Here is a 24,768-nt window from a genome sequence, read left to right as displayed (position 1 = left end):
ATCCAGATGCAATCCCAAGTATTTGACAACTGGCTTGATGGGAATCGGAGTATTATTTATAGAAAAGTTTTCACGGAAAAAGAGAACGATTTTATTAAAAAATACCAAGGATTGTCTAACGTAGATTATACTGCATTGTTTTTTTTATGAACAACTCAGTTTTGCAGTGTAGTTTTGTATTAAATATAGTTTCAATAAATATTTTTTCAGTATTTTTGACAGTCTTTATAAAAATTTTCAAACACACTTTTTTTTAAAACCTGACGTGCTGGAAAAAACTAACCACAGATATTTACTATAGGACACCTATTAAACTTAAATCACTTTTTCATGATAACAAAATATGTCGGCTTGGGTTATTTATGTTATTATTTTTTTCTTTTGAAATTGGGATAAAATTTGGGAACATTTCATTATATTATAGTGTCAAAATTAGTTTTAGAAGTATTTTGGATATAATTTAAGACAATTTCCCAGATAAAAGAACTAAGCTTTCTCTAGTTCGACACTGAGTATATCCGTGATCCACGAAACTCCCCCGACCGGGTATTGACTGGCAGTTTTCGGGGATATTCGCTCTACTCCGCCTCCCCAAAGAATTGCTAAGGGATGATGCTGCACCCCAGTATCAAGGGATGATTCGGGGAGAGCGTTTGTTGTGGCTTCGTGGTCCAGTTTCGTAGATCGCGGCAATTACGATGAGTTCGCAATTTCTGGAGAGTTTTTCCCATTTCACCAGGAAAAAAATGTAAAAAGGTAAGTGGAAAAATGTATTGTGATAGTTTCTCTATATAGTCATCAATTTTTGACAAACAGTTTAATGTGTTTGGTATACGGACAAAGTGGGCGTTCACTCTGAAGGGGGCTTGTCATTATGGCTGAAACTAAACGGCCAATTTAAAAAATGTTTGAATGTTTTATAAAGGTTATTGTAAATATTACTAATATATTTGTTCACCAAAAAAATGTAAACAGGGTACTTAGGGACCAAATGAGTGTTGTATTTTTATACAAATACAAATAGTAAACGAGATGGTAATTCAAATTTTTTATTTTACATTGGAATGCATACGATTTTCTGATGATGATTTTCTCAATGACACTACTGAGATATTCTTCGATTAATCAAATATTAAAAATAAGCATATTTATATCTTATGAAAACCAAATATAGTGGATATTGCAAGTTTTATACTATTGCACTGATAATGTTAATTTATCTGGATTTAGTTTCCAAAAAAATTATCTTTTTAACAATATCGTTTTAAAATTGGGTTTTGGGTTAAATGTTTAATAATAATCTTGGATTTGAACATTGTTTAAATCTATGCAAAAACAAATAATTACATTCCTCTTTCTTCGGTTTAATAGGATATACCATTCCTTGTATTCAGGGTTGCATTTTCTTTATACATTCGTGTTTACCATCACAAGGTTATGAAAGTAAGAAGCTGCCCCTCCCACAAAACATTGGTCTTCTTTTCTTTCTTGATGGTACATAATATTATACGACATTTATATTGGAATTTTTTTATTTTGAACTATTTATAGCATACAAGACAAGTATGTTTTGATTGTACCTTGCGGAACGAATTCTGGTATTTGAATATTAACATTATGATACTTTCATTTCATTTTATTTTATTTTTAATATTAATATCATATTATGTACTTTCAAAAATTGGTAATCTGAAGATAAAATCATATGTGAAAACTACTGTGTTATCTTCGTTAGTACCAATTTCAATTACAGCAAAATTAGATGATATATATGATTTGCCATTATCGTGTCTTTGTTTGTGGTTCACTACTACTGGTTTTCTACTACTTCTTCTTATAGTTCCTTCTCCTATCGGAGCTTGGCTATCATCACAATTATCCATATCTCATTGGCGGCTGCTCTAAAAAAATAAACTGAGCTGTAACTATACGACTCTCTTAGGTTTCTCAGCAAGGAAATTCTTTGTTTTCCTATGGATCTTTTACCCTTAATTTTACCTTGCATTTTGAGCCTCAAGATCTCATCTATTATACAGGGTTTTTGGTAAAAAATGGGCCATAGCTTAACCTTAGATTCCTGAGGTTAAAATAGGTTGATTTAATCTAAGTTACTTTAGTACTAAAGTTGATAATAGCCGAAATACAGGGTGTCAAAGTTAAACTTTTATTTTAGTTATTCTTGAATATTGCCTAACAGACATGAAAAAATATCACAAAATTTGGCAAGCCGGGTTTTTTTGGGACGAGAAATCTAAATTTACCACCAAAAATGATGCATTACCCAGAGGGCGCCACATACGCCTTTCAGTGCTCATGTAATAGGTTCAATTTTTTTTATTACCCACTCTACATACTCCTTAAATCAAAACTTTTATTATCTTAATATTTTTATTTAAAAAAGGTATACTACGTTAATCTCGGTAAACTCAACCTTTTTCAAGATAAACATATTTTAAATCTGCGAGGCAACATAATCTTTTGCATAATATCATTGTAATTGCACCAAAAATTTACCAATTGTATCAAAAATTTCTTCAAATGGAATTTGCGATGCAATGACATAAGTATGAGAACTGGAACAGTTATTATGGTTTCAAGTTTATTTTTCGGGTCTAACTAGAATGATTTATGCAAAAAATTATGTTGTGTCGCAGACTTAAAATGCGTTTATCTCGAAAACCGTTGAGTTTAGCGAGATAAATGTAGTATACCTTTTTTAAGTAAAAATATCAAGAAAATAAAGATGTTGATTCAAAAAGTACGTGGAGTGGGGGATAAAAAAAATTGATCGTATTAAATGAGCGCTGAAAGACGTATGTAGCGCCCTCTGGGTAATACATCAATTTTGGTGGAGAATTTAGATTTCTCATCCCAAAAAACCCCCTCTTCAAATTTCGTGTTGTTATCCCATGTCTGTCAGGAAATATTCAAGAATAAATAAAATAAAAGTTTTATTTTGACACCCTGTATTTCGGTTATTATCAACTTTGATACTAAGGTAAGTTATGTTATGATACTAAGGAATCTAAGGTTAAGCTATGGCACATTCTTTACCAAACACCCTGTATATCTATTATAATATATATATCTATTATATTACATATCTATTAATGTGCCATAAATATTCCAGTTTTCTTGTTTTGATGATCTTTATGACCTCGCTATCCTTTTGTAGCATTCTTAACACTTCTGCATTTGTATCTCGTTGGATCCATGATATTTTCAAAATCCTTCTATAGCACCACATCTCAAATGCTTCCAACTTCTTCATATTATCCACTTTTATTGTCCAGCTTACCATTCCGTACCACAAAATCGAGAACACGTAGCATCTTAAGGCTCTTATCCTCAGCTCCAGAGGAAGGTCTGGATTAACAATTTTTATGAAATATGAACTGCTTGCCTTGGAATTTCAATGCGTGTCCTTATTTCTCTACCTTGTTCGTTGTTTTAATTTACCCAGATTCCCAGATATATGTAGTTATTCACTATTTCTATTTGTTTTCCCTCGATATTTTCTACCACAAAAGGTAAATTTATTATTGTGCTATATCATCTATTTCCATTTCCATTTCCATTTCAAGTAATAATTTCAATTTTTGGGACAATAGGAGGTAGTTTCAAAAGTAAATTTGATTGCACTGTATAGAAGAAAAATACAATTATTGTTAATGGTGTTTTAAAAAAACATTAGGATATATATAAATAGGGAGTTCAGAATCTGAAGAAATAGAACATTTCAAATACTTGGGAATAATAATAAGCAAAACCGGTAAAATAATGCCAGAAATAAAAGAAAACATGGCGGAAGCGGATGAAGCTCATTTTGAAGAAAAGAAGCCTAAGAAATAACAAATCCCCAGATCCAGATGGTATTTATTAGGAACTGATTAATAAAGTGGAAGGAGGACACAGGAAAACAACTTCATGTACAAATTCATTAACTTATTATGGCGGGTATTATGTGGCGGGAACGCCACATAGTACCTGTTCACAAAAAGGAGATACACATGAATCTAAGAACTATAAAAGAATTTTATTAATTCATAAAACCTACAAAGTTATGTACTGTAGCACGACAAATTAGATAAACATAAAGATATACTTAGATTTGACAAAATTTGTGCTACATAATTTTTTAGTACCTCGGAAGCTCTAGTCTCAGAGATTTAAGGAAGTGGATTCTTTAATAGATGTTCATAGTATACTCTTATTAGCTTAGAAAAATTAAAAAGATAGAAAATCGAAATAAGGATGTAAAATAAAAAGATAAAAAATACAAAAAATAAAATATTGGGCGCCATTGGTTACCTAAGGGAAACCAAACTTTATACAAAAAAATAGAAATAAAACAAAGAAAGATAAATCAAAATAAAACAAAAAAACATAGTCAAATAAAAAATATACATAATATACAACATATTATAATGTAACTTACCTTATTTACTTTATACTCAAAATTCTATACTCAGTCAATTCTTTAATGTTCTTACGATTGAAGAGAGAAGGAAAGAAATAATAAATTTATATTTTGTAAATCAAACATTATTTATTAAAGAGCAAAAAAAAATGAATCTCTGATCTCTCTGTGTTACAAATAGAGACCAGATTACCAAAATAAAATAAAAAATGAAACGAAAAGTTCTACACAACATAAAAATGATACCTTTACAATGAATGTCCTATTTTCTTCTGGCTGCTGGTTGGTCCGCAAGTCCAAAACGCTATTTCACTACGCGAAAAACACTTCACATTGTTAATAGCCACAGCAACAGTACATATGGTTATCCATAGTTCATTACAAAAAAGTTAGTATAGAAAAATTCAGCTTTGTATGCATTCTGCATTCTCAAAAAAACTATTTCGTTCAACTCGAACAAAATTATTAAAAGTTCATTAAACTGGATCAAAATTTACTTTTACTCGAACAAAATTATTAAAAGTTCATTAAACTGGATCAAAATTTACTTTTACTCGAACAAAATTATTAAAAGTTCATTAAACTGGATCAAAATTTACTATTACTCGAACAAAATTATTAAAAGTTCATTAAACTGGATCAAAATTTACTAGCCAGCTTAGTATTCAACTAGGGGGTTGAAACTAGTAACAAAAAAAAAATAGAAAACTTATACGACATCATTCCTGGTTCTGACTGCACGAAAAAAAAACAAATTTGTTGATACCAAAAGTGGTATGAAATTATATCGACGACTCGCTTAAAAACAGCGAGAAAATCGCCGGAGCTCACGATACACCATCATATACACCGGGCTGGATCAACTCAGCCGGCTGGGAAACTGGAAACTACATCTTAAAAAAATACTGACTGGAACTTAGAACAAAACTTAACTCGATGGTTGCACTACAGGAACTTAACTGAACATCATGATGGCCCTGATGGAACTGACTACTGGAACCTCTAACTCGATCCTCCTCAACTTGGGTTCCTTCTCCTAAAAAAAGAAGTTACCTCCTACCGTGACAGTCAGCACCTACTTTGACCAATAGTAATCATACCAAACATTTCCTTACCAATCGGGTGGCTAGAAAACTTACTCAGGACATCCTATTATTGTCATAAGTTTTCTTTTCGACCAATCAAAATCGCTGTCCTTTTAGTAACCATTTAAGGGTTTCCACGAAATTTACTGCGTTGCAATTTCTGTTGGGTTCCTAGAATTCTATAATTGAGACACTTAGCAATATCTCCTATTCTTATTTTATGGGACACATCCTGTTGCAAAGTAAATAAGTCCTCAGAAACATGTCTCCGAAACCATAAAAGTTCTTTGTCACTCAACCTACAACAACACCGGTGGCCTATTCCAAGCACTTAAATTTCGAAGAACGGATAGATAAATAAAATTCGTAACATTTAACATTGTGGGAACGTCGAAATGACAAAGCCCACACCATGCGGAAGATCTATTAGGAACGGCGATTCTTCGATTCAATATACAGGGCGTAGCGAAAGTGTTACAAATGTAAACTAGATCGAAACTTCAAATAACTTTGGCATTCAGGATAGAGCAAAAAAATTAATACTAGGGGCGTACTTAGTTATATTTAGACGGTGATTTCGAGACTGTTTCAGTACAAACAACAAAGATGAACTGTGGAAGGTAATGGTGAAAATGGAAGTACTCATATAGCTGGTAGGATTAGCCCAGATGTGTGTGCAGAATTTTTGTGCACGTATCAGTATTAGCAGCAGTAGATTCAAATCGAAATAGTTCTAAGACAATGCGATCCACTTTCCCATTTGTTATTTAACTAGGCTTTAGAACACGCAGTTAGGAAAGTACAACTAGAATTAATAAATGGGTTTATTGCCCACGTAGCAGAGGTACTGTTAGCTTTTGCTGAGGAAGGATGTCGACACAATTGCATAATCAATCAGATATGCGAAAGAAGTTTTTACTCTTATTGAAAGCGGGGACGGCAAAGCCTTAAAGTCAACGAAGATGAGACCATGTACATGGTAGTTACCAAAAATCCAAGAAAAAGAATTAGTATCCAATAACTTGCCAACAATTATTGTATAATCATGTTAAATACAAAAACTAAAATTCGCCCCAGACATTGAACATCTTCTAAATAATTATAGCTAAGCATTCTGTAAATTCACGTACTGAATAAAAGGCATGGCTTATTAAGAATTGCTTTAAGTTTTTTTGAAAAGTTCTTAGTGAATTAAAATTTTTAAAACTAGATGGTAGTGTATTAAAAAGTGTATTAAAAAGTAGGAAGCCTGCATATTCAGGAGATTTTCTAAAATTAGTATGAATATGACGGGGAAGAAATGACGGCATTTCTTGTGTTATATGCGTGTAAGTCATTTTCTGTTTTAAGATCATTCAACTTAGTGAACGTGCGTGATAACAACTTATAGATATACATAATATTGAAACAAGCCTAAGAATGTTATTATTTTTAAAACATTGTCGACCACTGTCTTTAAAGCGTAAACCAAATATTGTTCGAATTATTCGTTTTTGTAGGACAAATACTCTCAAACTTTCCGATGCGTGTCCCAAACAATAATGTTTTGACTGATTATGAAATACACTTGAGAATAGTATAGTGTAACCAACGCATTTACAGTAACTTCGTCCTTTAACGACAATATCGCGAAATATGCCCGATTCAATTTTAAACAGGTATTGTTTACGTGTTTTATGCCCGGTTGCACCAACAGATTTTAGGCTTGAGTCGAGAATATCATAAGAATTAATATAATATAATTATAATATATTACAATAAGAATACCATAATATAATAATAGATATAATTGATAATAAGGTAAGAATCTAAAATTATGGTGCAACGTAAGTGATACTCAAGGAGGCCCTATCTGTAAGTAGAGCTTAGCTAAGCTGGAGCTTAAGATCTGTTGGTGCAACCAGGCATAAGAAACTTAGTACTATCAACTGATTTAATAATCACGTTGTCTGTAATTTAGAACGCAGAGTACTTATTTTTCTCTCACCATAAGAAAACTGAATACCCACTGTCTTATCTATATCTATTACTAGATTATTTCGGTAGCACCAGTCTTTAAATGACAAGATTACATTCTTGACCTTAGAATGTGCTAACTCGAAGGATTCCGCTGAGACAAGTATGGTGGTATCATCTGCATACATGAATATATGTTTTTCTGAGATATTCAGGCATATCATTTATATAAAGTAAAAAGAGTAGTGGACCTAGTATCCCACCCTGGAGATAATAGGAGAGTGGCGACGAAAATACATCCAGGAACTCCAAGCACTCGCTTATCTGAGACACAACTGTCTATTGATGTTGGTAATTTATTTTTTTGGGAAATTAGGTTACTAGATGTGACAGGAAATTACTACACAACCAAACATACCTGCGCATAACCAATATTATTAATAGTACACAGACATAAATAACATAAATGTTACGTCAATCAATAATTATTTATGTACACCATTACAATGTAATACTAACAAATGAGAAAATTATTTATTGTGCAAAATAAAAATATTTTGTAGAAATAAATTCCTCAAAATTTTATGAGTTGAGTATACACTCTTACTATTTCCAATAATTCTTCTTTTTCTAATAAAGATTAAGTTGATTTGAGCAGTTAATAGTTTGATTTAGGAATTTTTGTGTTGCATGTGTTTCCTATTTCGACTGTGTCAATATGAATCTTGGCTGAACGAATTCAGTATACCATACATCAAGGCAAATCGTATAAGATAGAAAGGACATGTACTAAAAAGTTTGTTGTATAATTTTTAAAATAATTTTGAGCACTAGATTGATTAAACTTATTGTTCGGTGGTCTTAGCATTCATTTGGGTTTGTTTGTTTTTAATGATTCCTGTATTGTAGTTAAATTAGAGATCAATCTCCAACTCATATTTGTTCCAATATATTTTGGACCAAACGTGATGATTGGGAAAACTTCAAGAATTCCCAAACTCCATAAATTTGTTTACCTTTGCAACATTCTCCGTCTATTCCACCACATCCCGTTAGCATAACTTAAGTAGAAATATCATGTTAATGAACACTGAGGTAGTAGCTCCTCGTAACCGAATGTAAGTACGACACGTTATCATTGCATGATTATAGACGGCATACATCTGCATGTGTTTGTGAGCTTGAGGACGTGTGTTACAGCCCCCGGTTTTACTTGCATATGTATTTGTCTGCTATCTTAACTACTTTTATATATGTTGTTCAATATTGGCTTGATCTTATAGATCTTTAGCATCTTTTACCATCAGACATTGTTCTAACTCTGGTTTTTGTTTGTAGCATTTAGTGACTTGTAACTGTTGATCTGAAGATGGTCTGCATACTTTAGAGAGTGAAACCGGTTGTCGGAAATTACAATAACTGATTGGGAGTACGTCTGTCTTTTACTTCATACTATATTTTCAATATATCTCCTGATCTAAACCAAATACTAAGCCAGTTATTAAAGCTAATTATTAACAATATCTTAATATTTTAGTGGGATTATTTAATAAAATGTACACAACAGGAATCATCAACGAGAAATGTTCAAATCGACATTTATATGCATTCCAAGAGAATGGAAACCAACAATAATAATTACAAGGATCTACAGACCGAGCGAGTCTCGTAAATTGCACGGCTTCGAGCCACGCTTCACGCAACCGTATTTGCGTACTTGTGTTTTGAGTTGTGTGGTCGTGCTCTGGTCGAGTGGAGTTATAATTTACCAAATTTAAATATAATCGTTTCTGCTGATTCATAATATGTATACCTACTATAATATAATATATTAAAGTTTTTAAATATTGCTAATATTATTAAAGTTTTTAACATTGTATTTTAATATACTTTGTTTCATTAATAATAATATTACCTAAGTATTGCACCTTGTTCAAAAAAAGTTCAAGATAAATACCGCGGTTTTTTCATATGAAAATTCAAAGCAAAATATACAATTTGCAAAGTATGTAAATGCTTGTTTTTTGATAAAATAGTACAAATTTTATGTAGGTAGGTAGAGTAGCAAAGCGTTGAGTAGTTATAGCAAAAGTAGCTACGCCATCTGAGACACGATAAGGATGAAATTAGTTTTATATTTTCTTTTCTCATGGAGCATGCATGATGGAGAGTTTTTTAAAATACGTAACAAAGCATGTTGTTTTGTTATCTATGTTGCAAATATGTTGTTTTTTTTCAAATTACAAAATGTGTTGTTTTCAATACAAGTACCTAATTGTTGTTATTATTTACTGAGCATTTAAAATTTTGACCAACGCTCGATTTCATAATAAAGTTAAAGTGTGTGTTACCTTAAAAAATGCAATTGTTACAGTTAAAGAAAACTTTAAATTTAAAGTCCACTTTAACTTTATTAATATAAAATCGAGCGTAAGAAATTTTATAAACTTTGGAAAATAGCATTTCAAAAAAAGTACTTTAAGTATGCTGTATTTTTTATTTTTTCTCAAAAAATAAAACAAAACTTATTTTAAAACATATATTATATACTGACACATAAAAAAATAAATTATTTTTGAATTAAAACTTTTGCAGCTAGCATATTGGCTTCTTCTGAGGACGGCTTTTGCAATTTTGAACTTTTCTTTCCCTTTTTAATTTTTTTTGTTGGAAAAAATTTCCTTTGGGGTATAATTTTTTTATTGGAGGGTATTCTGGAGGTGGATGGAAAACCCAAATTGATATCTTTTTGATTTCTTATAGCATCTATGGTGGGTTTTATCGGGACTACAACTTTAGTACTAAGGTAAGTTAGCTTAAATCGACCTATTTTAAGCTCAGAAGTCTACGGTTAAGCTATGGCCCATTCCTTACTAAACACCCTGTATAAAATATGATATTACCTGGATGTTTTCTTTTTACATGTGCCGTCAAGTTAGAAGATTTCGAAAAGTTTATGTTACACTTAGTACAACGATTAATTTTCTATTTACAACAAAAAGAACACTTTGAAAATAAAACAAAAGTTTAAATTATACACACAACACTAAATAAATAATTCCTCACAACGGTCAAAAACCACACTTAAAAGTTTTAGAAATTCACACCACACAATCAGTTACTCAAATTTTCAAACACCTCACCTGACACAGTGTCTCAAGTACGATTGCGCGAAGCCGTGCAATTTACGAGACGCGCTCGGTCTGTAGATCCAAGTATAATAATTAGCCTTTTGTCAAACACGCTAAAAATCCCCGTTGACAATCTGCAGTGTGTACTGCGAAGTACAGTCACAGCATAGAAAACGCAACAGCAGTGACACACTAGTAGGCGGGAAAAGTTCGTGCACTATTACTGCGCAGATCGTCGGCCATTTTGTGCGTAGTACCAGACAATGTAGAAAATCGACAGTGTTGCCGATTTGTACATAATTATCAGATTTACTTAACTTTTATGACATTCATATTTTTTAACATAATTTTATACGTATGCCTGTGGGAATTATGTCAATAATTGGGACATAACACAAAATATTGACCATGAATGGCGATTGTATGGTTAATCTTTTGCATAAATTCCAGAAATTATTCAAAAATAATCTCTTACGGGTAATAAAGTTGGTGACATCGGCAACACTGATGAACCAACACATCACATCACCACTGGATGTACTACGCGAAAAATGGCGACCCTGTACTTTTCAACTTCAAAGGCGGCATCAGGGAGTGTCCTTGCTGGTTTCGTTTATTATGCTGTGGTACAGTATTCACTGAGATCTGCGAATGCACTCAAAACTAGAATAAGACATTGGTGACACGAAACTGGGCTTCCCTAACGGTGTAGGCATAAGAAAAGTAATATTTGCATTTGTTATTTAAAAGACGTCTTATTACCTAATGAAAACTTTATGTCCACCTCATGTATAGTACAATAAAATCTTCGATAAGTAAACTTGTTAAATCGATTAAAATTCTCAAAAATAGAAACTTGCACGAACGGGATATAAGATCATACTATTATGAATTTTAAAGTAACATTACTAGTTATATTTATTAGAAAATAACCATATTGTTCATTGAAAATATATTTATTTTGATGTTTCGATCTTCATATCGAAAATTTCTAAATTTTCATCTAGGTTAACACCAAATTTTTAAATTTTCATATATATTTTGGGTCTATGTTATTTATGGGGTAAAGCTATCATACTTTCTATTTTCTTTTTTTGAAAACTTATTTAACACATATTGAAATTTACGATTTAATCATCTACAATCTACACTAAATATCTAACCTATCTAAATTCATCTGCAGAAGTATCGTTATGATTTGGACTTATATTTAAACTGTATACTAAATTAGGTAAAGCGAACATCAAACGAAATCTGAAGAGGTCCTCAGAAGAATAAAGAAGAACCAAGAGATACTGACCACTACTCCTACAAGTCATCCTGCAAAGACAGAATCTATTCAACAACAACATCTGTGCAGCTTTTTCGCGCTGCTTCTGACAAGATAAAGATTGGGTTGGTGATCGCATTTGACTTTTTCTTTACGGTGTTTCCTAGGACTACTCGTCCCCCATATTGTTGGTACGTGTTATATGTTTAAAGAATGTTCATATTTTTTCAAGAACTCCAAACAATCTTCTGTAACACCACATCTCAAATGCATTGACTCTTTTCCTATCTGCTGTTCGTGAGCCGTCATATTACCTGTATGCGCGGCAATGGTGATTATTAAATTCTTAATTGTATGTAAAAAAATGGGCAATAACTACGTCTTAAAACCCACCACATTTAATTTGCAAATCTCGACCGGTTTTAAAGCAATAAATAAATCGTTAGTTTGTAAGAAAAATTTTAACACCCTTTATATCGGAAACCAAGCATTGGCGGACATAGGTACGTTTATAAAGCAAACTGTCATTATTTTTTCATGTAGAATTATCCCTTAAAGTTTGCCATACTTATTTAAAAAGCCCCTGTATTGATAAGAAACATGGCTAGTTGTTAAAGTATCTAACTTTTGTATTATCCAACATAAGCGAGTGAGTTAAAAAACAGAATGTTGAGAAAACATGAGGCTATAGTCGGGTTTTAATTTCAGTATTTTACAAATGCTAGAATATTCCACAGGGTGATGCGAATTTTGAGAGAAAACACAGTTTGATTCGTACACCCGGTATACAATGAAAATTTACCAATTTAGCAACAATGTTATTACAACGATAATTCCAAAGAATGAGGCTATAACATATTAAAAAAATCACTTAAATCGGACAGGTTAACAGGTTTTGGAAATATGAGACATCAAAAATGAGCCATTTTTAAGGTGGGCAGTTAATTTTGGCCCAGGGTGTATAATTAAAGAAGTAAAAAGCTTTTTTGTAAATTTATGATAATCTAACTAGTCAAAAGAGTTGAAAAAACACTTTTATAATACATATAGTATATAATCTAAACCTTAAACCATTTATCCTGAAAAGTTTATGCAGTTAATGACCTCATAAATACTGCAAAGGGATAATTAAACCACATATTACATAGTGCTTTATTAGATAGGTATTCCATAAGGAAGACTGGGAAGTTAAGCTAAATATTTCCTTGTAATCTGATAATCTCATAATCTCATAGAAGTTTAAATTATACGAAAGACTAACAGCCTCATTATCATCATCTATTAAATCACCAGTTTGATAGATTCTGTATTTCGATTGTAAATAGATTTAAAATATTTTAACAGATTGTCTTTATCGTACACATTTTCTACTTGTTTGTCATTATTTTCTCAAAATACAAAACATTTGCTAATAAAACATACAAACATTTATTAATGGTTTTTATCTTTTAAAATTGTTTATCTACTCTATCTCATATTATGCATAAGTTTTTAGTTTGTGAAAACTGTCATTATAGATAGAAGTGCGTGAAGGATTTAAAGTGAGCGTGAAGTAACAATGTATTTTAAATGGGACTTACTTTTTCGCACTGTTTTTGACACACTTTCATATAATCAAATATCCTTAACTTTCGCGTTGTCATGGTGATGACTAGACTTAGGCAAATATGCAAATAAAAACATATGAAATATGCGCATAGATATGCAGTATTTTATACAAAAATATGCATGTTTATCTAGAAAATATGCATAAAAAATAAAAAAAATATAAGTATATATATAAACAACTCAGAAAGTATTATCCGTTTTATTTACAAAAATTTTTAAAATATCTTCATAATTTATAGTAATTAATATTTTTTATTTATTTTGCAAACTAAGCTTAGGTATTTAACTATTTAAGTATTTTAACAAATAAATGATATTACTTCAAATTGTGTTAACACTAAATGATTAAATGCTGTTTAAATTTTTTTAACAAAAGCTTATGGCTTCTGAGTAGGTACATAATATTACAATATATTTTTTAAATGAAAAAAATTTCTTTCTACATCAACTGATATTACCGGGGCATTTTTCTTTACGGTAATCTTTGCTTTCACATTAAATGGTTCCTAAGAATGTCCCACCTAGTACCTACTTAAATTAAGTACTTCAGAAAGGACCTGATAACTATTTTCATAACAATTAAAATCAGGAATCTTGAAAATATCAAGATAATATGACTGTGAAAGCAGGAAGGTCCCCCAAATATGTACAGGGGATTCTTGGTTTTTATTTGTTTATCTAAGAAAAAATACTACGAGTCTAAATCTAAGCACACAACCAAAAAGGTTATTGTACGAGAAAACAATGTTAAGCAACTTTTCAGTACATTATTGAATGATTTTAATTTTTGAGATCCTATTTTTTCATCACAAGAAATTAAAAAGATGTTTGAGAAAATAAAAAATATATCGATTTATTGCGAATTTGTCTTGTGTCAGCACATATTAGAAAATATTCTCATATAAAATAATATAACACACAATTATTCAGTACTTCCAGTTTTACCACAAATTGAGCAGTAAACTTTATCCTTATCCGTAGATGTAGGTTTTATCCAAGTTTGAAGCGGTGTTTATTTTCGGTAGTTTCAAATTGCAATTCACAATATTATTACAAAGACAGGTGTAACCGGTTCCAATTTTATAACATAATTAATTTCTAAAACTGACCATCCCAATAAAAATTTTTACCTAGCAGATTTTGGAACCCTTATTGAAGGACAAAACTACAATAAATATCTAGAGATATTGAAACAAAATTAAATATTCGGATTTCCAAGCTCTTGATTTATTTGATGAATATCTATACACCTAAAATTTCAAGTTATATGCAATTTATGCACACTTTTATATAAATATGCAAAATTTGACATTTTTGCATATTTTATGCATAATATGCAAAATATGCAATTTGCATATTTGCCTGAGTCTAGTGATGCCATAATGAGCAATAAATTACGACAAAAGTTTTGACAGTTTTGTGGTTTCAAAGAAGTTAGAATTTTTAAATGTTAAAGTTCTAAAAATTGTAGAATAGGAATAAATTCCAGTGACGAAGAGTTACAGTTTTTTATTAGTTCATCATAGATAAAATATTGTATGAAACTGTGCGTGAAGTACTTCTTGCGAACTTACGCGCTGTATAGTACTCGCTCCGTTGTCGCTCGTGCTCTAAACATTGCGCGCTCGCAAATAGGATACTTCACGAACTGTCATAAAAAAACTATTTTTGAACAAATTCACAAAAATATTTTTTTTTAATTCGAACAATATTTTTTTTAGATAATTTGGGTCATTCTGAGCAAAAAAGGTATCTTGTCATTTTTCTCTAAAATTGATTGTTGTCTAGTTATATGCGATTAAAAATTAGAAAAATGCGAAAATAGCCATTTTCAAGGCTCGATTAAAAATTATTATTATGAAATTCAAAAAGTGACCAAATCAAGTTTCAAACCCCTTCTTCAAGTTCCTGAAGAGATTTTTGTCATTATTTTATTACAAATCTCGTATTTTTAATTATTAACAATTATAGCGCCATAGTCCAACTGTATCGTCGCCCCCGTTAGCGAAACTATTTCGATTAGATTTTTTTGCACAAACTTAGTCAAAAAGAGGTCCTTATAACACATCCACAGTGTGTCGGGTGATGCCGTTGTCGAAAAATTGTTTAAACATCTTTTTTTAAACAAATTTACAAAAATAATTTTTTCATTGCGAACGATTTTTTTAGATAATTTAGGTTATTCTGACCAAAAAAATGTTTTTTGTGATTTTTCTCTAAAATTGATTGTTGTCGAGTTATATGGCCATTTTCCCATTTTTCAAATTTTAAATCGCGTATAACTCGACAACAATCAATTTTAGAGTAAAATCACAAAATACCTTTTTTGCTCAGAATATCCCAAATTATCTAAACAAAAATCGTTCCAAATAAAAATTTTTTTTTGTGAATTTGTTTAAAAAAAATTGTTTAAACAATTTTTCGACCAAGGCAGCGCCCGGCACCCTGTGGATATGTTATAAGGATCTCTTTTTGAGTAAGTTTGTGCAGAAAATCGAATCAGAATAATTTCACTAACAGGGGCGACGATAAATCCTAGACTATAGCGCTAATTGTTAATAATTAAAAATATCAGCTTTGTAATAAGATAATGACCAAAAATCTCTTCAGGACCTGGAAGAAGGTGTTTGACACTTGATTTGGTCACTTTTTGAATTTCATAATAATAATTTTTAATCGAGTTATTAAGCCTTGAAAATGGCCATTTTCGCATTTTTCAAATTTCTAATCGCATATAACTCGACAACAATCAATTTTACGAAAAAAATGACGGGAGACCTTTTTTGCTCAAAATGACCCAAATTATTTAAAAAAAATTGTTCGAAATGAAAAAATTATTTTTGTGAATTTGTTTAAAAAAAAATTGTTTAAACAATTTTTCGACCACGGCACCGCACGGCTGTGGATATATTATAGGAACATCTTTCTAAGTAAGTTTGTGCAAAAAAAATCGAATCGGAATAATTTCGCTAGCGGGGGCGACGATACAACCCGGTCTAATAGGAATTTGTCCGTTTATCACTGTATTATTTGTTTTTTACATCAACTATGGAATGATTCATCACACTGCTGTAGAATAAAATACTGCTTCAAATAAAATATACTTTATTTTTTCAAAAAAATATAAACGCATGCGTAATATTTAAAAAATGGTGGAGGTTCTTACAAAATTGTTTATGAACTGAATTACAAAAAAACTTGAGTATTGGTAACTCAAAAATAGTCAAATAGTGCTTTCCACTTGAAGGTAGAATAGCTGGATGAAATGCTGCTTTACTAATAGGGAAAGAATATACTGGACTGCTTGTAACTATAGAAACGTAAACACTGACGTGTGTAGTTGTTTGTTTAAACACAAATGATATGTTATGATTTTTCTGATGGGTGTTTTCAAGTTAAAGTTAATTTCATGTAATCGAATGAGCTATCTTCCAATAAATTTGTCCTCAAAAATATTGACAATAAAATAACATTTAAACCATCTACTTTAAAATTTATAATATACTAGCTGACCCGGCAGACTTCGTACTGCCTCAATAGATAAAAACAAACTTTTGTATACAATAAACTTAAAATAAACAAAAGGAATTCGTAATTAATAAACAAAAATGATCGATGTGAATGAGGTTTTATTATTATTATTAATTAATTACACATGATGTTTGAAATAATAAAGTTTAGTTAGAAGTAACAAAATAAAGTTTGTAGTGCAACAGTTACAATCTTAAATTTGTTTATCTTATAATGAATATAACAGCTTTATTATATCTACATTCAAAAAACCCTATATTTATGATTCGGTTAGGGGAGATTCCAAGTCTATAGGTGTTGATTAAATAAAATTAAATTCAATTAAAATTAAATCAAAAAGTAAATGAAGTAAATTAAAATTAAATGAAATTGAATAAACGTAAATAAAAATAAATAAAACTGAATCAAATTAAATCCAAATAAATAAAATCATATTAACTTAAATACAATTAAATATAGCTAAAAAAAATTAAATAAAAATAATAAATAAATTAAAAAATAATAATAAAATTAAATAAAAGAAAATATAGTCTAATAAAAATAAATAAAATTTAATAAAATGAAATAAAATAAAATAAACGAAAATAAATAAAATACTTAAATTAAAAAAAATTAAATAAAATTAAACAAAATGAATTAAAATTAAATAAAATTTTATAATTTGCTGCTTGTTCTTTTCGTGTGCTCAGAATTTTTCTCCGGCTTACGGTTCCGTTTAGAGATATTTTTTGAAAATTTCGCAGAATTAAAAAATTTATATTTTGCCCAATTTGAGTCTCAAAATTAAACTGTTCCACTTCTCTTCTATGAAATTTGTCGCTCCTTCTTCTTCTGTCCTCAGAATATTGCTACGGCTTGATATATTGTATTTCGGACACCGATTGTCATAGAGAAAAAAATTTAGTACGATTCTGCTCGGAATTAGCAAGGAGTCTACTTACTTAATTTCATATTTTTCACGTCATTATTGTGAGAGTTACGGCGTCATGGGCAACCCCCTAATGGCGTACGGGTATGAAATATAGACAGCAACCTACTCCCAGTCCAGTCCAATATACCTACAAAATTTCATAAAAATCGGTCAAGTCGTTTCGGAGGAGTATGGTAACAAACACTGCCACCGGAGAATTTTTATATAGATGTAAAATATTTAAATGGCTATTAAAAATAACGGTCTGAGATAGAAAATTGAAAATTTAGGATTGTATGTGTCTTTTGCTTCTACATCAACTAAAAAAATATATCAGGAGGGGCAACCCCTCTTATGACGTATGGGTATGAAACTCCATATTATCCTTTTCCCAGTCCGCTCGAATATACGTGTAAAATTTCATAAAAATCTGTTCAGTCGTTCTCGAGTTATAAATGGTGTAACTAACATAACCTCTACTGTCTTTTATATATATATATATATATATATATATATATATATATATATATATATATATATATATATATATATATATATAGATGTAAAATATTTAAATGGCTATTAAAAAATAACGGTCTGAGATAGAAAATTGAAAATTTAGGATTGTAGGTATGTATCTTTTGCTTCTACATCTCATAAAAAGAGTAAAAACGGTTTTTCCAAAAATTAAAAAAATATATCAGGGGGGCAACCCCCTTATGACGTACAGGTATGAAACTCCATATTATCCTATTTCCAGTCCGCTAGAATATACATGTAAAATTTCATAAAAATTTGTTCAGTCGTTCTCGAGTTATAAATGGTGTAACTAACATAACCTCGACTTTCTTTTATATATTTAGATGTAAAATATTTAAATGGCTATTAAAAAATAACGGTCTAATAATAATAATAAATACTAGAATATACATGTAAAATTTCATAAAAATCTGTTCAGTCGTTCTCGAGTTATAAATGGTGTAACTAACATAACCTCGACTTTCTTTTATATATATATATATATATATATATATATATATATAGTAATGTTTATAATATATATATATATATATATATAGATTTGAAATATCAGTAGTAATTGTACAAGAGCTCTAAAATTATCGAATTTTTCCCGAGTGACATTTTGACAGTTTTAATTTCACGACCCGAAGGGGAGTGAAATTATGTCAAACTGTCACGAGGGCAAAAATTCGATAATAGTTTTAGAGATCGAGTGCAATTTTCTGCGATTATTTCATGAATAAAACTGTTCAAAACCAAAATTTTATTGTAATTTATTTATGTAAGTACAAATTAGTACAATTAAACACACAGTTGTTATAAATATATGACGGTTGAAAGTCATCACTTTTATAATTTTTAAAACATTAATTGTCATTAATGTCACTGAATGTATTTTTTCGTAGCAACGAAGGGCATCTGACGTAATATACTTGACGACGGGATATTATCAGTAGTAATTGCACAAGAGCTCTAAAATTATTGAATTTTTCCCGAGTGACACTTTGACAGTTTTAATTTCACGAGCCGAAGGCGAGTGAAATTATATCAAAGTGTCACGAAGGCAAAAACTCTATATTAATTTTAGAGATCGAGTGCAATTTGTTGCGATTATTTCATGAATAAAACTGTTCAAAACCAAAATTTTATTGTAATTTATTTATGTAAGTACAAATTAGTACAATTAAACACACAGTTGTTATAAATATTTTACGGTTGAAAGTGATCACTTTTATAATTTTTAAAGCATTAATTTCACCGGAGGGACCGCAGACGTTCGGATACAATTAGCGTCTCTTTGCAAAGACAATGACGTCGACTTTGCAAAGTAACAAGTCACTTACTCAACACACACACTACACATGACACTAGGTACATAACTGTTCAAAATTACCGTACCTACCATGCCAATGGCCATTAGTTGTCGAGGCATTAGCTAAATAAAAAAAAAACATTAATTTTCATTAAAGTCACTGAATGTATTTTTTAATAGCAACAAAAGGAATCTGACGTAATATACTTGACGACGGGAAATTATCAAAAATTATCAATTTAATTTAGATTTCTGTAGCTTTCTATTGGTCAGAGTCTCGTGTGAATGAAATAATCAAAAATTATCAGGTATAATATCACAAGAGAGTGAGAATAAATTGAAAAAATAATGTGACAGCTTTTGTTGTCTGGCAATAGACATGAGAGCCCGTAGGGCTCGAGTGGCTATTGCCCAATGACAACAAATTTGAGTAAAAATGAAGCATTATTTTCTTATTTATTCTTACTGTCGTGTGATATTCGTAAGATTATTTTTTAATACGTATATTATGGATATTTTCTTAAATGTGACAGTTGTCAAAACTAGGAAACTGGTTGCCATTAAACAGAAACAATCTACTTAAAAAAATTCTATCGGTAATTTTCTACAGTAGATAATTCTCAGTATAATTTTAATCTGATTGGACAGAATTAAACAGATTAAACACGTGATCAAATACCTTACTATACGATTGGAAGTTAAAATCATTAAAAAATAATCAGTTTAATTTTTATTTCTGTAGCTTTCTATTGGTCAGAATCTCCTATGAACGAAATAATCAATAAAATAATTCAAAAAACTATCTGTCTAAGATTGTTTACAATATGCATTTATGATGCTTTTATATCGCAATACTTACGATATTCAAATATTTAAACATTTTTCGAGATTTTTTTACAGGATTAAATTACTGAAAGTAAAATTTCCAAGATATTGCTATAAAGTCGATATGAAATGAAATTTCGAGATGGGAAGATATCGATTATACTGAACAGGAAATTAAATTTTTTAAACCTTCTATCAAAATCGGGTATAAATAAAAAATTTAATATTTCTTCGAGTACGACTATTTTATATCAGACATTTTAGCTTGATTTACAGACGTGTACGCATTATTTTTTTCTGATAATTACATTTCTGTAAATACATTTTTATTGAATAGACTGAATATACAATATACCGATGTTTAAGATATTGTTCTGAGGCTATTTCCTTGTGGCATTTTTTATAATCAACTATTTTTAATGGGAAATAAGCCACAATTTTACCAAAAAAAAATGATTTTATTAACGTTTCGAAGTCCAAATCGGGTTTCGTTGTCAAAATACAAAATACTACTAAAATAAACAAAAATTTACTACGCAACTTATACATGACACAGTTAGATTAGAGAAACTCGACATATTCGAAAGGAAAGTACTGAGGAGAGTACTAGGACCTGTAAGGGAAAACGGAATCTTCAGAAGTCGATACAACAACGAATTTTATCAACTTTATAAGGAATCACCCCTGTCACACTTCATTAGAATACAAAGATTGCAATGGGCCGGACATGTGATAAAAATGGGAGATGATAGGCTACCAAAAAGAGCACTTAATGCTAGAATGCAGGGAAAGAGACCGGTTGGAAAGCACACGAAAACGCTACGAAGACACAGTAAATAGCGACGCACAAGAATTTTAGGAGTTCGTGTATGGAGAAGAGCAGCCACAGACAAGCAAGGATGGAGGCAAAAAATAAAGGAGGCCAAGGCTCAATTTGGGTTGTAGTGCCGTAGAAGAAGAAGAAGAAGTTAGATTAGATACCTAATTGCTATGCTTATGGGCTAATCCGGCCCCCCGGTCCGTTCTCAGATGTGACTTTCAGTCCTGTCATGTTACTGTCAAAGATACTATTCAAAATAATTGTTTTTTCATTCAAAAAATATTTAATTAATAATATTATTCCTCTGCTTTCAAATAACTTAATTCAAACACCAAGAATATTACAACACTTTAAAACATTTACGTTCTAAACGTCACTAGACATAAAGATAAACATTGCAACAAATGAAAAGTCCAGGACTGTAATAGCTCAATGTTCCTATGTGTCTAGTATGGTGGCGGCTACTGAATTAGTCCAGAAAGCCACTGCGCATCCGATAGGAAAATATTCTGATTCGGATTTTTTGCACAATCTTACTCAAAAAGGACTCCTTTTAACAAATTTGCATGTTGCCAGGACCAAAAGGTGGTCAAAAATTGTTTAAACGTTTTTTTTTTGTTTTTTTCCTAAAATTATTTTTTTTGCATGGAAAAATTTTTTTGGTTTTTTGGATCATTCCAAACAAAAAAGGTCTTTAGTGACTTTTCTCTAAAAATGATGGTTTTAGACATATAAGTGATTAAAAATTTAAAAATTGCGAAATCGGCCATTTTTAACCCTCAAAAACTATGTAAAAAACTTAAAATTTGAATGTTGCCAAGGTAGGTAGATATTCTTTAAACATCGATTGATGAAATCCCGAAGAGTTTTTTGCCATACAATATTCAAAACTCATTTGTTTTTTAATTTGCTAATCAAGCGTGCGCGACACTATTTTCCACCGACAGTATGGTGCAAATGAAAGGAATAAATTCGTTATTTCGTAAACCGGCGACTTTAAGGAAAAATCCCGAAACAGGTCGATTTTCATTTTTAAGTTATGATATTGTGGAATATATGGTATACTAGTGACGTCATCCATCTGGACTTGATGACGTAATCGATGATTTTTTTAAACGAGAATAGGGGTCGTGTGCTAGCTCATTTGAAAGGTTCTTCAATTCTCTATTCAGTAATATAAACATTTACATAATTATTTATACAGGGTGTCCAAAATTTTTTTATTAAATTAAATTATTTGACAAAAAAAGAATTAGAAGGACACCCTGTATAAATAATTATGTAAATGTTTACATTACTGAATAGAGAATTGAAGAACCTTTCAAATGAGCTACCACACTACCCCTATTCTCATTTAAAAAAATCATCGATTACGTCATCACGCCCAGACGGATGACGTCACCAGTATACCATATATCCCACAATATCATAACTTAAAAATAAAAATCGACCCGTTTCGGGATTTTTCCTTAAAGTCGCCGGTTTACGAAATAACGAATTTATTCCTTTCATTTGCACCATACTGTCGGTGGAAAATAGTGTCGCGCACGCTTGATTAGCAATTAAAAAACAAAGGAGTTTTGAATATTGTATTGCAAAAAAATCTGCGGAATTTCATCAATCGATGTTTAAAGAATATCTACCTACCTTGGCAACATTCAAATTCTGAGTTTTTCACATAGTTTTTGAGGGTTAAAAATGGCCGATTTCGCAATTTTTCAATTTTTAATCGCTTATATGTCAAAAACTATCATTTTTAGAGAAAAGTCACTAAAGACCTTTTCTGTTTGGAATGATCCAAAAAACCAAAAAAAATTTTTCCATGCAAAAAAATAATTTTAGGAAAAAACAAAAAAAAACGTTTAAAAAATTTTTGACCCCCTTTTGGTCCTGGCAACATGTAAATTTGTTAAAATGAGTCCTTTTTTAAGTAAGATTGTGCAAAAAATACGAATCAGAATATTTTTCCTAGCGGATGCGCAGTGGCTTTCTGGACTAAATATGTATACATAGGTGTATATATTTTTAATGTTAGCTTGATCATACAATCATATTTGATAAATACCAGACAACGGACTACATTCTGTTTTTTTCTCATTTGTAGCATATATAGTTTACGGTTACCGGGACCTGATGATGTTGTGCATATTGTAGGCAGCGAAACCGTTCGTTCAAAGTCGGTACCGAAGTACCTAAATTTTAAATTGATTGTGAGTAACGTCCATCAAGTTAGCAGAACAAAGTCAACAGAACTCAGTTATTATTATACAATAATTAAGTAAAAATAAAATGCAAATTTATTTTTCCAAAAAAAATTAGTGCTCTTTTTTTAATTATGGCATATTCTAACAGAAGTTCAAAAAATAATAAACCATTTATAATCGATTACCAGAGTATTAACTGAATTAAATGTAAATTTAATGTTCCAAAAAAAATTATTGCTCTTTTTTTAATATCACATGTTCCGCTAACTTGATTTGAAGCTAGCAGAACAGTAGTTAGAAATTGATAAATCATCAGACAATTGAGTACGGGAGTATTCTCTGAATTAAATGCAAATTTAATGTTCCAAGAAAATATTTATTGTTAAGATATTTCATGTTAATACATACCCGGCTCCAACTTTAACACCTCACGACCTTTATAGATTTTCTTCACGACAAGTTTTCTCAAACAAAGTCATTTTCACTGAAATTGTTACATATCTTACAGCTTGTCCAGATGAGGGCGGTTTTCCAACGTCGACGTCACGGTTACCTGAAAAACCCAACCCCAACCGCCGCGGTTAAAGTTGCCAAGACTTTGACCCCCAGTCAAAGTCAACCGCTCTCATGTGTACGATACAAACGTCGGCTACCGCGTCGTCAAACTCTGGTAGACGGCCCACATATGGACAAGCCCTTACTGTTTCATTTCTATGACTGGAATAATCTGAATCACTGCGATTCACATCATCTTCGGTAGGTACTAGTACATGCGTATTTTTGTAAATGTTCGTATGTCTTTGTGCGTTCAATGTGTATATCATTCAACAAATCTCACACGAAATCTGTGTTGTTTCACTCGTATAAATGTAGGATTTTGGCTTTTTTCCATTCCAGTTCTTGCGATACTCTTTCCCAGATATCGTGTGTATGCATTACAACTTTATCTGCCAGTATGCCTTTAATGACTTTGTCTGTTACGATTAATTTCGGCTTTCCCGGACCTCGTATTTTGAACAACAACTTCATAATAATGCCAGTAGCTAGCTTGAAATTAAGTTGACACAACATGCGATAGCTTAAAAAAAGCGAAATAAACTTTTCTTGGAACATTTAATTTAAAAAAGAGCAATACATTTTTTCTTGGAACATTCAATTTGCATTTAATTCAGTG

At 30.7% G+C, this 24,768-nt stretch overlaps 1 protein-coding gene across 1 annotated transcript in view; it reads left to right on the top strand.

Annotated features, from left to right (window-relative positions):
- Positions 1 to 632: 632 nt before the first annotated feature.
- LOC114328881 (acetylcholine receptor subunit alpha-like 1) overlaps positions 633 to 24,768 on the top strand; it is a 349,590-nt gene continuing 325,454 nt past the window's right edge. The window contains exon 1 of the mRNA XM_050655379.1: positions 633 to 756. The gene's annotated coding sequence lies outside the window, so the exon portion shown is untranslated. The remainder of the gene's footprint in view (positions 757 to 24,768) is intronic.

Source organism: Diabrotica virgifera, chromosome 7, assembly GCF_917563875.1.
Source record: "Diabrotica virgifera virgifera chromosome 7, PGI_DIABVI_V3a".
Lineage (NCBI taxonomy): Eukaryota > Metazoa > Arthropoda > Insecta > Coleoptera > Chrysomelidae > Diabrotica > Diabrotica virgifera.
This window is presented reverse-complemented; position numbering and strand designations above follow the sequence as displayed.